We start from the raw sequence: 17,578 nt of genomic DNA, 5'->3' as shown, positions 1-17,578 counted from the left end.
TACTCAGTGAGTAATACAGTATGTAAAGGGAGATGACGATCTAATAGTCCCGGGGGACTGGAATGCAGTGGTTGGGAAAGGAGTAGAAGAAAAGGTTACAGGAGAATATGAGCTTGGGACAAGGAATGGGAGAGGAGAAACATTCTGTAATAAACTTCAGCTAGTAACAGCGAATACCTTGTTCAGGAATCAGAAGAGGAGGAGGTATACTTGGAAAAGGCCGGGTGATACGGGAAGATTTCAGTTAGATTCAATCACGGACAGACAGATATTCCAAAATCAGATACTGCATTGTAAAGTGTACCCAGGAGCAGACATAGACTCAAATCACAGAACAATAGTAATGAAGAGTAGGCTGAAGTTTAATACAATGGCCAGGAAGGATCAGCAAGCAAAGAAGTGGGATTGGGAAGTAGTAAGGAATGACGAGATACGTTTGAAGTCCTCTGAGGCTATAGATACAGCAATAAGGAATAGCTGAGTAGGCAGTACAATTGAAGAGAAATGGACATCTGTAAAAAGGGCCGTCACAGAAGTTGGGAAGGAAAACATAGGTGCAAAGAATGTAACTGAAAAGAAACCATGGGTAACAGAAGAAATACTTCAGTTGATTGATGAAAGGAGGAAGTACAAAAAGGCCCCGGGAAACTCATGAAAGCAGAAATACAAGTCACTGAGGAATGAAATAATAGGAAGAGCAGAGAAGCTAAGACAGAATACTGAATGAAAAATGTGAAGACACTGAAAAAGAAATGATTTTCAGCAAGACAAACTCAGCATGTAGGAAAGTCAAAACAGCCTTGGGTGACATTAAGAATGCGACGGGAATTACACTGTTAAATGCAGAGGAGAGAGCGGATAGGTGGACACAATACATTGAAAGCTTCTATAAGGGGGAAGATTTGTCTGATGTGATAGAAGAAACATGAGTCGATTTAGAAGAGATAGGGGGTCCAGTATTAGAATCAAAATTTAAAGGAGCTTTGGAGGACTTAAGATCAAATAAGGCAGGAGGGATAGATAACATTCTAACAGAATTTCTAAAGTCATTGGGGGAAGTGGCAACAAAACAACTATTCACGTTGGTGTGTAGAATGTATGAGTCTGGCGACATACCATTTGACTTTCGGTAAAAAAGCATGATCCACACAATTCCGAAGAGCTGACAAGTGCGAGAATTACCGCACAATCAACTTAATACACTCCTGGAAATTGAAATAAGAACACCGTGAATTCATTGTCCCAGGAAGGGGAAACTTTATTGATACATTCCCGGGGTCAGATACATCACATGATCACATTGACAGAACCACAGGCACATAGACACAGGCAACAGAGCATGCACAATGTCGGCACTAGTACAGTGTATATCCACCTTTCGCAGCAATGCAGGCTGCTATTCTCCCATGGAGACGATCGTAGAGATGCTGGATGTAGTCCTGTGGAACGGCTTGCCATGCCATTTCCACCTGGCGCCTCAGTTGGACCAGCGTTCGTGATGGACGTGCAGACCGCGTGAGACGACGCTTCATCCAGTCCCAAACATGCTCAATGGGGGACAGATCCGGAGATCTTGCTGGCCAGGGTAGTTGACTTACACCTTCTAGAGCACGTTGGGTGGCACGGGATACATGCGGACGTGCATTGTCCTGTTGGAACAGCAAGTTCCCTTGCCGGTCTAGGAATGGTAGAACGATGGGTTCGATGACGGTTTGGATGTACCGTGCACTATTCAGTGTCCCCTCGACGATCACCAGTGGTGTACGGCCAGTGTAGGAGATCGCTCCCCACACCATGATGCCGGGTGTTGGCCCTGTGTGCCTCGGTCGTATGCAGTCCTGATTGTGGCGCTCACCTGCACGGCGCCAAACACGCATACGACCATCATTGGCACCAAGGCAGAAGCGACTCTCATCGCTGAAGACGACACGTCTCCATTCGTCCCTCCATTCACGCCTGTCGCGACACCACTGGAGGCGGGCTGCACGATCTTGGGGCGTGAGCGGAAGACGGCCTAACGGTGTGCGGGACCGTAGCCCAGCTTCATGGAGACGATTGCGAATGGTCCTCGCCGATACCCCAGGAGCAACAGTGTCCCTAATTTGCTGGGAAGTGGCGGTGTGGTCCCCTACGGCACTGCGTAGGATCCTACGGTCTTGGCGTGCATCCGTGCGTCGCTGCGGTCCGGTCCCAGGTCGACGGGCACGTGCACCTTCCGCCGACCACTGGCGACAACATCGATGTACTGTGGAGACCTCACACCCCACGTGTTGAGCAATTCGGCGGTACGTCCACCCGGCCTCCCGCATGCCCACTATACGCCCTCGCTCAAAGTCCGTCAACTGCACATACGGTTCACGTCCACGCTGTCGCGGCATGCTACCAGTGTTAAAGACTGCGATGGAGCTCCGTATGCCACGGCAAACTGGCTGACACAGACGGCGGCGGTGCACAAATGCTGCGCAGCTAGCGCCATTCGACGGCCAACACCGCGGTTCCTGGTGTGTCCGCTGTGCCGTGCGTGTGATCATTGCTTGTACAGCCCTCTCGCAGTGTCCGGAGCAAGTATGGTGGGTCTGACACACCGGTGTCAATGTGTTCTTTTTTCCATTTCCAGGAGTGTAGCTAATGCATCCAAGTTTCTGACAAGCATAAATTACAGAGGAATGGAAAAGAAAATTGAGGATGCTCTACATGATGATCAGTTTGGCATTAGGAAAGATGAAAGCATGAGTGAAGTGATTCTGACATTGCGGTTAATATGGTAGCTTGTGCAATGGCTAGATGTACGAGGAAGATCCAATAATTAAGTCGTTAACGGGATAGAGATACCAGAGCCACGTGTACCATCCTGAAATTTATTGTCCTTTTCAACATATTCTCCTTGCACCCTTAAGCACTTTTCCCTTTGTTCGACAAGGCGTTAAAAGCCAGCTGCATGAAACATAGAATTCTTGTGGCAGCGTGGGCATCTAACAGTTAACTTCTCGGTGTATAACAAGTTTATTTGGTACCTTAAATTGTTGCAGTCCACAAGACCGATATGTCCTGGAGTAACGAAACATCCCAAGACTGTGAAACACTGTGCTTCCTTGCTTGTGCCCTATTTCGTGCTTTGGTGGATTCCTGTACCCAACTGAACAAAAATTTTTATGAAATACTGTTCTAAACATGTACGGGACGAATTTTGCTATGGACATGCACAGCGGACAGTTCCTCGGTTTACAAAAATCGTGTTGTTCTAGTCGGGTACACACTCATAACGCACCTGCCATCTTGATCTGACTTCAGATAATTAGCCGTTGGTTCGGAATACTGTGTATCGGTTGCCTTCTTCGCAACATCTGCTGCCACCTTCTAGATACACACAGGTGCGAAGAGCGTTTGCTGTTTATATATTCACTCACCCTACCCTCGTATCTTGGAAGTTCAGCTTTTTGGTAGGCTTCAACTGTTGAATTGCACCTACCCTACCGCATTGTAGCTGCAAGCGATGGAACCACTACCACTACTGTTTTTCACTCCCCTACCATGTCGCATGTGCAGGTTCGGGCTCAGTTATTTTATCCGCACTCCTGATGTACTGTTCGCTATGCGCTGTACAGGGGCTTCCGGGGAACATATATACACATACACACATCAAAAAAAGTCTTCCATCATCCCGATTCCCAGAACTCATGAAGATAGTCATTGACTGTGGATATTGTATCACAGACAGAGTCACTTTGACTGTTCAGAGAGCCATTAAACCCATCCACAGATGTAAACAAAAATGCATGAGCAGCGCCTATTAGACGGATGCGGTCCGACAGCCGATCAGTTCCAGTCATTCCAGTAGGAAGGAGGTACACGGCTCGTGTTGTCTGTTGTTCAACCATGCCTAGATGGTCAATACCGCGGTTCGATTGCGTTCGCATTGTGCTTTGTGGCAGGAAGGTCTCTCAACAAGGGAAGTCTCCAGGAGTCTCGGAGTGAACGAAAGCGATATTGTTCGGACATGGAGGAGATACAGAGAGACAGGAACTGTAGATGACATGCCTCGCTCAGGCCACCCAAGGACTACTGCTGCAGCGGATGACCGCTATCTACGGATTATGGCTCGGCGGAACCCTGACAGCAACGCCGCAATGTTGTATAATGCTTTTGTGCAGCGATAGTACGTCGTGTTACGACTGAAACTTCGCGCAATATGCTGCATGATTCCCAACGTCACTCCCGACGTCCATGGCGAGGTCCATCTTTGCAACCAAGACACCATGCAGCGTGGTACAGAGGGGCCCAACAACATGCCTAATGGACCGCTCAGAGCTGGCATCACGTTCTCTTCACCGATGAGTGTCCCATATGTCTTCAACCAGACAATGTCGGCGACGTGTTTGGAGGCAACCCGGCCGGGCTGAACGCCTTAGACGCACTGTCCAATGAGTGCAGCAAGGTGGAGGAACACTGCTATTTTGGGGTGGCTTTTTGTGGGCCGACGTACGCCGCTGGTGGTCATGGAAGGCTTCGTAACGGCTTTACGATAGGTGAATGCAACCCTCTGACCGATAGCGGCAGCATATTGGCGAGTCATTTCTCTTCATAGACGACAATTCGCGCCCCCATCGTGCACATCTTATGAAAGACTTCGCTCGACTAGAGTGGCCAGCATGTTCCGCAGACATGAACCCTATCGAACATGCCTGGGACATATTGAAAAGGGTTGTTTATGTACGACATGATCCACCAACCACTCTGAGGGATCTAGGCCGAATCGGCGAGAGGAGTGGGACAGTCTGAACCAACAGTGCCTTGTGGATGCCATGGCTTTTTTGGTTGATATCTTGCTATGAAATTTGTTCATTCGCTGGAACTGAATGTGTCACAATTCCTGCGGTTGTTTCTTGGTTTCTGGGCCTTATTAGACTCTAACCCAGCAAAGAAGACCATTTTAACATGAAATGTACCATAACACCTTCGAATTATGCTGGTCGTGCCTCGTTCATAAACACTCATCTCTCGGCTTATCTTCAGCTTAACTTGTTTCCGGTTCTACTGACGTTGTGGTCCTCCTTCAATGGTGAAGCAAGCAGCCTTGAATCAACGCATTCAGGTGTTAAAAGTACTGTACTAAGTGCTTCTCCTGATGTTTGTGAATTTCTCAGGGATCTCAGTAAATTCCCCCCCCCCCCCCCCCCCCCCAAGTCACTTCCATCTCCCACTTCAGTCTCCACGGACATGAAACTTGCCTGTGTGTCTGTCCTGCCCAAATCAAAAACATAGTTTTAAGACTAAAAATGTGTTATATTTCCACAGTTAGATAATGAGATTTTCGTAGGGTACCACATTCTTTTTACATTCCGACTGTCGAGGAACTTTACAGTACCTTCTTATTCTCTACGAAAGTGAAGTCCATCTTGTCCATGGCAAGGAACAACATCCGTCAACAGCTCTTAGAATCTTCGGTGTAGCGACTAATATTGCCGTTCCGAAAACCTTTTCACTCAGCTGATAAAAATATTTCGAATTTTCGAAACATTGTGTGAATCGGACGTCGTCATCAGCAATGCCTCGATTACAGACTTTTTGCCATTTACTAAAGAAACTAATTTTACGTGTTGTCACTCTGTCTTTGATGAAGATTTTAATGGGTCGCTTTACCTCTTGAACGATGATGTAGTGATGATTACTATGGTCGCTGACTTTCTGTATGGCAAGAGGGAAGCTAGAAATGTTTTCCGTTGATATGAAATAGTGCGGACACGGTGATGCGCCATCCAGAACAAGAGCTGTAGTCACGCCGTCTTCCATGAAGTTTATAATGGGTCACTTTACCTCTTCGACAATGATATAGTGAAAATTGTTGTGGTCGTAGACTTTCTGTATGACGATAATGGATCTAGGAATGCAAACCGTTGCTATGAAAAAGTGGGGACACTGATATGCCGTTATTAACAAGAACTGTAGGATAATCACTATAGATAATGTGTTGATCCATAAACATGCTTACCCATGTAGGGTTCACTTGACGCAGTATCCTATAGTGGCTGCAGTGGGTGAAAATTACGCATCCGTCCTACAGCTCAGATTTTATGCCCATTGATTTCCGTATTCGTCTCAAACGTGATAGCTGTATGATACGCTCCTCATTACGACCCACAGACGGCTGTTACACACTATTTACAATCGAGTGTGGCAGACTTTCGTAACAAATAAACATAATAGTTCAACAAAGGGCGTGACAACTTTGTAAATCGCAGTGAAGATTGTGGTGCATAGTACATCATGACTGCTATAAGCGTTTCAACCGTTGTTTTTGACGCATCTACATTCTCTTCTTAATACGCAGATGTAGGAAGACCTTTGGTGGAATTCGTCGTGTAGTTGCGGTATACTCTAGTTTTACGCCTAGTTTTCTACAGTTCTGTGGTAGCGTCTTTTCCGCTTAAGATACAAAAGACGAACACATTTTTGGAAGTACATCGAAACTTTTACTACTCATAGATATATGAATATCGTAAGTAATCAACGTATTTAAGTTAGTTCATATGACGACCGTTGTGACAGTTCCAAGTCAAAGAGCACGTTTGGTGAAGCTATGTAGGGTTCAACTTTTCGTTTATTGTCGAGTGTAACAAAACAGTTTTATCAGACTTGGATCAATTATCAGGCTGCCTTGAATTCACGTTACTTAGAATGTGCTTTCACGTCTCTACATAAAACAACATATTTCTTTATTTCGCAAAACAGACTAAACTAATGCAGAAATTCAGATAACTGTAATTTATTAGCAAGCTTAAGGCCAGCATTAATTCCACTGCAGAATTGAGGATACATTTAAGAATAATATTTTTGTGGACGTACAGTTACTCGTAAAAAAGAATCATGAAACTCCTTACTACTATTCACTTTCTTCTTTTGATGGGAAATAACAAAAATAGTAACATCGGGTGTATTGGCTACTTACACTTCAAGTCCATTGTTGGAGAGTAATGAGAAGCTAACGATGTGATAGAATAAGCCTTTACTTCATTTGGAACTTTACCTATTGCATCCCTGGTAAATTTTGTTTTTTCAGTGTAAGCAAGCGGCGCAGGAATCAGTGGGACAGTAAAGTGGTTGGTGTTGTGTTGGCATAGTTACTTAACAAGTTTTAAACACATGTTTTCACAACAGAGCTCAATAAATTAGAAAGCCTGCGTTAAAGTAAAAGAAAATGGCAAGGAAACGATTAGCGTTCTTTATATGAATACGGATTAACTTAATACCTAATGTGAGGTACTAAATGACAAAATCCCAACCCTTCAAAATAATTTTAGCATTCCAATAACAAGGAGAGCACAAGATAGGCCACTGAAATAATAATAACTATACAACCTGGAAGAAATGACTAGAAAAATAAATTAGCAAGATTCGACCTCAGGATACAGTATCGAAGAACAAATCAACTACAGCCGACACACCGAAGCCACAAAACTGATATTATCCTGTCAACAAGAGATAACAGTAAATATATAATAAAATTAATGTACTCAGAGCCAGTCTACACAAAGCTGGCCACATGACAAAATAAATTAGACCACTAATTCAACAAATCCAGAAATTAGAAGGTAAGTCACTTGAACACTATTGGCAGCAGAATAAGATACGCCATTAGGATTTAAGTCACACAGAATCTTCCCCATCTAAAGCTTATTTCGGAGACCAACATTAGGCCTTGCGGTGGCCCCACAGTTACAACAATATAATAATTATCGCAGGCAAACATAGCTTTGTACCAAGCACAATTGCCCTAACCATCCAAGAGCACACACTACAGATAAAATTTGCTTCAGTCGCGTCATCATGACTTTCCCTGCAGCCAAGTCACCAGGCACCATCTGCTTTCCCCAGATTGGAACTGATGCAGCTTGTTGAAAACAAATCCCTGCTATCACAGGGCCAGACTCTACCTGGATGCCTCTACTGCTGCGCTCCATCTTATGCTGTTGATTCCTCTGTCTTCCACCCACTTTTTATTGTGCTTCCTCGCTGGCTCACCGTAAGAATCTCCACTGACGCTCCACTAGTTATCAGACTCCATGATAAAGAAAGTGTGGTGTCACCGCCAGACACCACACTTGCTAGGTGGTAGCTTAAATCGGCCGCGGTCCATTTAGTACATGTCGGACCCGCGTGTCGCCGCTGTGTGATCGCAGACCGAGCGCCACCACGGGGCGGGTCTCGAGATACGATATAGCACTCGCCCCAGTTGTACGACGACTTTGCTAGCGACTACACTGACGAAGCCCTTCTCTCATTTGCCGAGAGACAGTTAGAATAGCCTTCAGCTAAGTCCATGACCTAGCAAGGCGCCATTAGCCTTACATAGTTTGATAGTTATCGTATGAAATGTCTCATCAAGAACGTTGTAAACCAAAGGACTATATAATAGTTAAGTATTCCCAAAGCAACGTACTTTTCTTGCTACCATTCACTACTTATCCTGTTCCAGAATTCACGCCCGTCTGCGTTAGATAGCGTGCATTTCGGCCTCCTCTATCTACAAGGTGTTGGCACATTTGCCAACACATCAGAAAGTGTCATCGACAAACATGGAGCTGCAGTCTTCTCAGGCACGAATACTCGCTGGTCAGCTCCCTGGACATGCCACTCCAGGATGTAAACAAGACTGTCCAGCGTGCCACCCACGAACTGGCCCTACACAAAAGCTCTAGTCTTGCCGCTGCTGCCCACAGCCCCTGGTGCTGACTCCAAATAATTTTTGTGGCTTTGTCACACACAATACCACTTTCACTTACCGCTTCTCCTTGCATTGCTGTGGCAGTGTGCACAAATACTTTGCAATTTCATGCATACTCCGCTGTGGTGGGAACGCTGGCACCAACTGACAAACGGTGTGGTACTTCAACTGCTCTGTTAAACAGTAATTCATGGAACCGGCATCGGGCATGTTTCTGTATCTAATGTTTTGTCTACTGATTCTAAAGATATGATCAGAGACTTAATTTGAGACTTAAATAAACTCAAGAAGCTAAATGTTAATATGTGAGAAGGGTTCAGAGTAATGAGCTAGTTTAAGTTAGAATCTGCCATCTAGGCCTTTTTAGTCTCCGATGTTGTCTTTAGAAATGGAAGATATATATTGGACCGTGTCCTAGTGCCCATACAGTAAAATTTACCGAGAACTCTGAGACCGGCAGCGTAAGCCGGCATTCTATGAACTTTACTTATTGTCTTTTAGAACTCGAAATTCTCACGCGATTCACTAATTACTTTGGTTTGAAAATTTAAATCTTCATTTTTGCCACGCCCTGTTCGAGAGTGGAATGGTAGAGAAACAGCTTGAAGGTGGTTCGACGAATCCTCTGCCAGGCACAGAATCCTGTAGATGTACATGCATAAAGTTTAATAAATGACGGATGTTACGATATAGTTTTACTTTGCGATATGATGTGGGCTCTTTTGTTCGTCTATAAAACTTGTATATGAGTGAATGAGCACCTCGAAGTATTTCTCATTAAAATACCTACCTATTCACATTTACAAATGTAATGGAATGGCGCCAAATCCTCTGCCGATGTGTCAGGCCAGTGAAGTCAACTGCCGGATTGGATTGGATTCTAGAAGTACTGTATGTTTCTGGCTAGAATTTTTATTCTTTATTTACATGAATATATAGTTTTGTTAAATTTATTAAGAACAGTACTCTATTATAGTAGTCGCTCTCTGTCATATTAATACAAAACAGGGTTATTTCCGAGTTCATAACCAACTGGAGTTCTGTGTGATTCAGAGACAGGGTCAGTTCAGTTTTGGAAGAATCTTGACAATGAAGAGGTATAACACTTAAAGTGGACGCTAATCTTAGTGGTAATTAAAAGTAAAGCAGATATTTCTTTCCGTGTTATAGTCCTCCTCACTGATATAAAGCTTTCTTACTCTTATTAGCTCTAGCACTAGTATCATTTTCCAATTAGCTGTCAGTTAAGAAACTTTCATAAAAGTTATAACTGCATTAAGTTCCAGCAAATACTCTTCCTCTACAACAAATAAAATGGAATATATTAATCAATGTATGTATTTGCACCCGAGAATTTTAATTGGAGTTTACTAGCTTCAATAATCACTCGTCATAAAACTGTACGTGACCTCTCATGAACTATTAACAGTGAACTGAAGTAGACTTACAGGTATAAATATGTAACTCTTCAATTTTTTACTGGCGCATAATGTGAAGTAAAAGTTCCAAGCCGAACGGATGGATGGTCGTGTCACACACGCGCAAGATTTCACCGAAAGAACGTGTCGTTAGAATGTCGTTGTAGCCAGTCAGTGAGCTTTCGAAGTACTGTATTACAGATACTCTCATTTCATCTTTCTTGTCATTAGAAAAGAGTACACAACGTATTTTACTTTAAGTCAGTGAACACATACCGTTGTTATATACTTGTCTATTAATGCCCTCCCCTATTCGTGTAATTTTGCTTCTGAAAATATTAAGGAACAAATTTTGCTGGTTAAATTCGCCTCTTCGCTTCTAATTTGTTCATATCAGTCCTGGAAATTATGTCTGAGACACTGGGATGCCGGAAAGTGCACAGTTTTGGAATGAACTAATACTTTCAAGAAAATCAGGATGAAATGGTCGGAAGCGTTTGACAACAAATTTCGAATTAAAAGTAGGTTTTCCATATGGCAGTGATCGCAGGCGAGGGTATTCATTATATAGCCATTCATTGAAGACAATGTGCTGTACTTCTACAAATGTAAATGCTTGTTATTCTTGCTCGATTAACACTGTTTGAACGTCGAAAAGTCCAGATGAATTTCATTCCAGCCGCGTGATACTCATTTCACACGTCTGGTGCAGCCAATTAATTCAGTGTTTTTACGTTAATACATTGTATTAATACGAAATACTTGGCAGTCGGATATCTCACCTCATACCTTTCACACAGATCACAGATCATAAGATTATTACGTCCTCAGCTATAAAATTCTCGTGCAACCAACAACACTGAAAAGCACCGGTACAACTTTCTCTGAACAGACACTGTACTTCGGCTTATCTCTGAAATTTTCATGTGAATAATACCGTTTGATTATGCGCTACATGACCTCTACTCCACTCACTCTCCCACATAACTCTTCCACACATAATAATTTTGCTGGCGTCTTCCATTTAAATATCACTGCGGCGTGTTGACACTTGTGATACTTCTTAAACATGTAAGATCAAATCGCATTTGGGAAGACTTTCTATTTGCTTCCAGTCACACTCCGTAACGTAGTTTCTTTATTTAGTAGTTATAAAGTGCTCTTTTTTGCGTAATAAATCGTACTGGCCCCTCATGTAATTTTTCCCGCCAGCAGATAACGATATACGGTGCTTAGCATTTCTCTAGGGCCATTTACATGTGCACCTGGCACGGATGTCCAGAGGATACATCTCATCCTACGAACACAACGCTGTTCTGCAATTCTAATCATTACATGTCATACATCCCCTGCTTTGTATGTGCTGTAAGCTATGCGCCATTTCCATTCTTCCTTCCCGTGTTTCAATTTTCGCTAACAGTTGTATGATGTATCGACATGTCCAGTGCTGTTCGATAAAACGACAATTACTTAAACCCTGCGTGTAATAACGGTCCGACAGCTTTTCATGTCATTCTCTTCGTACACAAACTTGTCAAAAGTTGCATCGAGACGATACTGTTATTCTGCTGATACCTTGACAAGATGCCATTCCTAAATTTAATTACCATGCGGCTGTAAAGGCTTCACAGTACTAATTCTTATCACATCTGCAGTTGTTTGTGTGATTACACGTTATTAAATACTTTCTTTTATTTTCTGTGACCGGAATTTGATCTTTTCTCGTACTTGCGGTACATGAGACTACACGTCAATTTGCAGTTTTCTCGATACTCGATGCAATTTTATCGAAAACTCTATTGCAGTTATTGACTAGACAGGGAGAGAGTACCAGAAAAGATATGATAGCACGTGACCTTAGGAAAAGAACCGTGATGATAGTGTGTTAATTAACTATCGCAAGGCACTAACAACTAAATTAGGATATGTAACGCAGCTTCCTTCTATCCGGAATTCTCGGTGGCTTAGCCTTAGTGCTACTTAAAAATACTTCTGTTTTAAGGGATTAATCATTCCTAAGTGATCTGCGCCTATTTGTCTTAAGAGTAACGCTGTCTGTTGAACTGGCACTAGTGTATGGTTAACACTTTCATGCATTCAGCCACAGTTGTTATTACAGTGCTGTGTATCTTACAGAGGAGAATACCTTTTATTTGTTGTTGCAACTGAAATGTTTGCGTACTTTTAAACCATGCATATGGGATCTAACGCTAATATCCTATACAAGATAATATTTGGTTTTCAGGTACGTAGGTTTTCTTGGGAGAATATTAAGGTTTCCATAATATATTTGTATAGGACTGTGATTTTGTGTTTAAATTTAAGTCTCATACCATTTACGTGTGCCCACTGGCTAATGTGTAAGCACTTCGGAACTTACTGAATACTTATCAAGCAAGTTTGAAGTATAAGTGCTTATCGAAGAGCCAATGGAGACATAGATCATAAAAGACATAAAAGAAAATGCTAAATCACGAGCCTGTACGCATGAATATTCAGTTACTTAGTTAGATCTCTGTTTCACAGATATTTTGTACGTGTAATTGGAACGAAGTCGAATGATTCTACACTAACATTACGCAGTCATGTGTAAATACAGCTACATTTCGACTTTTTACGTTCTTAAAATAAAGGGTTTGAATTAGTAACTCCGATCCATCAACTTTTACACACTACAAAAAACAGGCACTGTTCCACAGAAAATAAATATTTGTCAAGCAGAAACGTTTCCAGTTTGTTTTCCAATTTTTCTTTGTTATCTGTCAGACATTTTGTTAACTTGGGTAAGTGATCAAAACATTTATTGGTAGCATTATCTTTTTGGGCTAAACACAATCATAACGTGGAATAATGAAGGTCACACACACACGAAAAAAATCGTAACAACAAAAGATAATATCTGCCGTGGTCTCGAGGTAGCTTCTTTGACTTCTAATCAAAACGTTTTCGGTCCCGGCTTCGAATACCATCACTGCTTCAGTTTTGATTAATAATCAGCATTGGCGGCCGAAGACTTCCAGCATAAGAAGTCACCCTCATTCTGCCAACGACCTCGTCAACGAGGGCAAATGAACAGACAGAGGTTGAGGGCACTCTCTTGTCCTAGAGGTGGGAAACTGCTCCTGAAGGCGGAAGATCAACGGACTGAGGACGCACAAGGCAATGGAAACCACCGCATTAAAGACAGGTAACGTGTATCTACAAGACATGTGGCCTGTGATTGAAGAAGTGTCATGATGATCTCTCCTTTAGGAAAAGAATCCGGAATAGTTCCTCATTCGTATCTCCGGGAGGAAACTGTCAGGGGGAGGTTACCATGAGAAAAAGATTGAATAATCAACGAAATAATAACATTCTATGAGTCGGTCGTGGAATGTCAGGAGCTTGAACGTGGAAGGGAAAGTAGAAAATCAGAAAAGGGAAATGTAAAGGCTCAATCTAGATATAGTAGGGGTCAGTGAAGTGAAGCGGAAAAAAGACAGTGATTTCTGGTTAGATGAGTATAAGATAATTACAACGGCAGCAGAAAATGGTATAACTGAAGTAGGATTCGTTTGGAATAGGAAGGAATGTCAGACAGTGTGTTATTGTGAACAGTTCAGTGATAGGGTTATTCTTATCAGAATCGACAGCAAACCAACACCGACAACAATAGTTAAGGGATACATGCCGACGTCGCAATCTGGAGATGACGAGATTGAGAAAGTGTATGAGGATATTGAAAGGGCAATACAGTATGTAAAGGGAGATGAAGATCTAATAGTCATGGGTGAATGGAATGCAGTTTTAGGGGAACGAGTAGAAGAAAAGGTTACAAGAGAATATGGGTTTGAGACAAGGAATGAGAGAGGTAACCGATTAATGGAATTCTGTAATAAACATCAACTGGTAATAGCGAATATTCTGTTCAGTAATCACAAGAGGAGGACGTGTACTAGGAAAAGGCCGGGTGATACAGGAATATTTCAGTTTGATTACACCATCGTCAGCCGGCCGCTGTGGCCGAGCTTTTCTAGGCGCTGCAATCCGGAACCGCGCAACAGCTACGGTAGTAGGCTTGAATCCTGCCTCGGGAATGGATGTGTGTGATGTCCTTAGGTTAGTTAGGTTATGTAGTTCTAAGTTCTAGGGGACTGATGACCTCAGATGTTAAGTCCCATAGTGCTCAGAGCCATTTAAACCATTTATTGATCACAACACAGTACTGATGAAGAGTAGGCTAAAGCTTGAGTCATTAGTCAAGAAGAATCAATACTCAAAGAAGTGGAATACGGAAGTATTAAGGAATGACGAGATTCGCTTGAAGCTCTCTAAGGCTATAGATACAGCAATAACGAATAGCTCAGTAGGTAATCGAACTGAAGAGGAATGGGGCTCCCTAAAAAGGGTGATAACAGAAGCTGGGAAGGAAAACATAGATACAAAGAATGTAACAGTGAAGAAACCATGGGTAACAGAAGAAATACTTCAATTGGTCGATGAAAGGAGGAAGTACAAAAATGTTCTGGGAGACTAAGAACACAGAAATACAAGTCGCTGAGGAATGAAATAAACAGGAAGTGCAGGGAAGTTAAGTCGAAACGGCTGCAACAAAAATGTGAAGCTTTGGAAAAGAAATGATTGTCAGTAGAAATGACTCAACATACAGGAAAGTCAAAACAACCTTCGGTGACATTAAAAAGCAAGAGAGATAACAGAGTGCAACCTGAATTCGACTGTTAAATACAGAAGAGAGAGCGGATACGGAAAAGAAGGCATTGGAAACCTCTATGAGCGGGCAGATTTGTCTGATATGGTAGACGAAGAGCAGGAGTCGAATTAGGAAAGATGGGGGATCCACCATTAGAATAAGATTTTAAGAGAGCTTTGGAGGATTTGAGATCAAATATGGAAGGAGGGATGGATAACATTCCATCAGAATTTTTAAAATAATTAGAGAAAGTTGGAACAAAACGACCTCGTTGGTGTGTAGAATGTACGAGTCTGGCGACATACCATCTGACTTTCGGAAAAATACCATCCACATAATTCCGAAGACGGCAAGAGCTGACAAGTGCGAGAATTATCGTACAATCAGCTTAACAGCTCATGCATCGAAGCTGCTTACAAGAATAATATACAGAAGAATGGAAAAGAAAATTGAGAATGCGCTAGGTGACGATCAGTTTGGCTTTAGGAAAAGTAAAGGGACGAGAGAGGCAATTCTGGCGTTACGGCTCATAATGGAAGCAAGGCTAAAGAAAAATCAAGACACTTTCACAGGATATGTCGACCTGAAAAAAGCGTTCGACAATATAAAATGGTGCAAGCTGTTCGAGATTCTGAAAAAAGTAGGGGTAAGCTATAGGGAGAGTCGGGTCATATACAATATGTACAACAACCAAGAGGGAATAATAAGAGTGGACGATCAAGAACGAAGTGCTCGTATTAAGAAGGGTGTAAGACAAGGCTGTAACCTTTCGCCCCTACTCTTCAATCTGTACATTGAGGAAGCAATGATGGAAATAAAAGAAAGGTTCAGGAGTGGAATTAAAATACAAGGTGAAAGGATATCAATGATACGATTCGCTGATGACATTGCTATCCTGAGTGAAAGTGAATAAGAATTACATGATCTGCTGAACGGAATGAACAATCTGATGAGTACACGTTATGGATTGAGACACGAAGGTAAGTAAGATAAGTAGTATAAATGAGGAGAGCGAGAAACTTAACATCAGAATTGATGGTCACGAAGTAGATGAAGCTAAGGAATTCTGCTACCTGGGCAGTAAAATAACGAGTGACGGACGGAGCAACGAGGACATCAAAAGCAGACTAGCAATGGTAAAAAGGACATTCCTGGTCAAGAGGACTCTACTAATATCAAATATCGGCCTTAATTTAAGGAAGAAATTTCTGAGAATATAGTCTGGAGTACAGCATTGTATGGTAGTGAAACATGGACTGTGGGTGAACGGAAGCCGGCCGCGGTGGCCGTGAGGTTCTAGGCGCTGCAGTCCGGAACCGCGGGACTGCTACGGTCGCAGGTTCGAATCCTGCCTCGGGCATGGATGTGTGTGATGTCCTAAGGTTAGTTAGGTTTAAGTAGATCTAAGTTCTAGGGGACTGATGACCTAAGATGTTAAGTTCCATAGTGCTCAGAGCCATTTGAACCATTTTTTGGGTGAACGGGAACAGAAGAGATTCGAAGCATTTGAGATGATTTTGTCTAAGTTACATATTTAAGTGATTAACATTGCAAGGTTACAGGTTTACGTAAGTGCGAGATAAGACATTGTAAATGTGAAATGCTGGTACATTTTAAACCGGTGTAGTCACAAAAATGCTAAATGCAAGCATGCAAATGTGCGTGCATTCTGTTTTACAGGCGCCGGTTATTAGTTGTAAGAGGGAATTCATTTAGATCTACACATATATGGATACCATGCAAATCACACTTAAGTGCCTGGCTGAGGGTCCATCGAACCACCTTCACAATGATTCTTTATTACTCCCATCTCGAACATCGCGTGGTAAAAACGAACACTTACACTCATGTTGAGAAGAAACAGAACACCTTGAACAGCTAGTGAAAGGGCGTTCAAATTCACAGAACTTGTACACTATTCTACTCTGTAGAAATGATTGTCATTTTAGTCACCTTGGTTCAGCATGTGTCCTGTTGCCTAGTAGGCACAGGGTCGGCCACTGGCGTGACAACTTGTTCCATGCGCGATGGTATGGACACGTGTAGGGCAGGAATGGAGTCCTGTGATATAGCCATACATGCTGCATTCACCTGGTTCGAAAGTTCATCTGTGGTGGTTGGCACTGTTTCACCGCACTGCACCCGTCGTTACACCATATAACCACACATTTCGGATTGTTCACAAGTATGGTGATGTGGTGGAACAGGCCAAAAGTTGACTTCCTGTGAGACCAAGAAGCCACGTGTGCGTGTAGCAACATTAGGTCGTTCATTGTCTTGCCGAAAAATGGCGTTTGGGGTGTTGTGCAGAAAGAATTTGGCTACTGGCCGCAGTGTGTCATTCACGTATTTCGCACTAGTCACAGTGCTTGGACACACACCAACTGTGATTTGTGGTTGTACCCAGTAGCACTCCCAATCACAAGACCTTGAATTGGCGCTGTGTGTCTTGTGCGAATGCAGTCACTGTGATGCTAAAATGCGGGCATCATTTTCACAAACAGGACCTGGATCCGACCGCAAACCGATGCTATTCCTGTCCCCAGTGCCATCTAGCATGTTACTGCAAACTTATCAAAGGTAGGCAGAGAAGTGGACGACGTGGAGGTAACCCATGCTGTAATAAACGGTGACGGACTGTCACACCTGATAGTATAAGATGTGCTCCACTGTCAGAATCACTTATTTGACGGTACGCTTTGTGCATACGTCTGCGAGGTATCCTGCACGTCTACTCAAGTCGCACTG

This window comes from Schistocerca piceifrons, chromosome 1 (assembly GCF_021461385.2).
Source record: "Schistocerca piceifrons isolate TAMUIC-IGC-003096 chromosome 1, iqSchPice1.1, whole genome shotgun sequence".
In the NCBI taxonomy this organism is placed as follows: Eukaryota; Metazoa; Arthropoda; class Insecta; order Orthoptera; family Acrididae; genus Schistocerca; species Schistocerca piceifrons.
Note: the sequence above shows the minus strand (reverse complement) of the source record.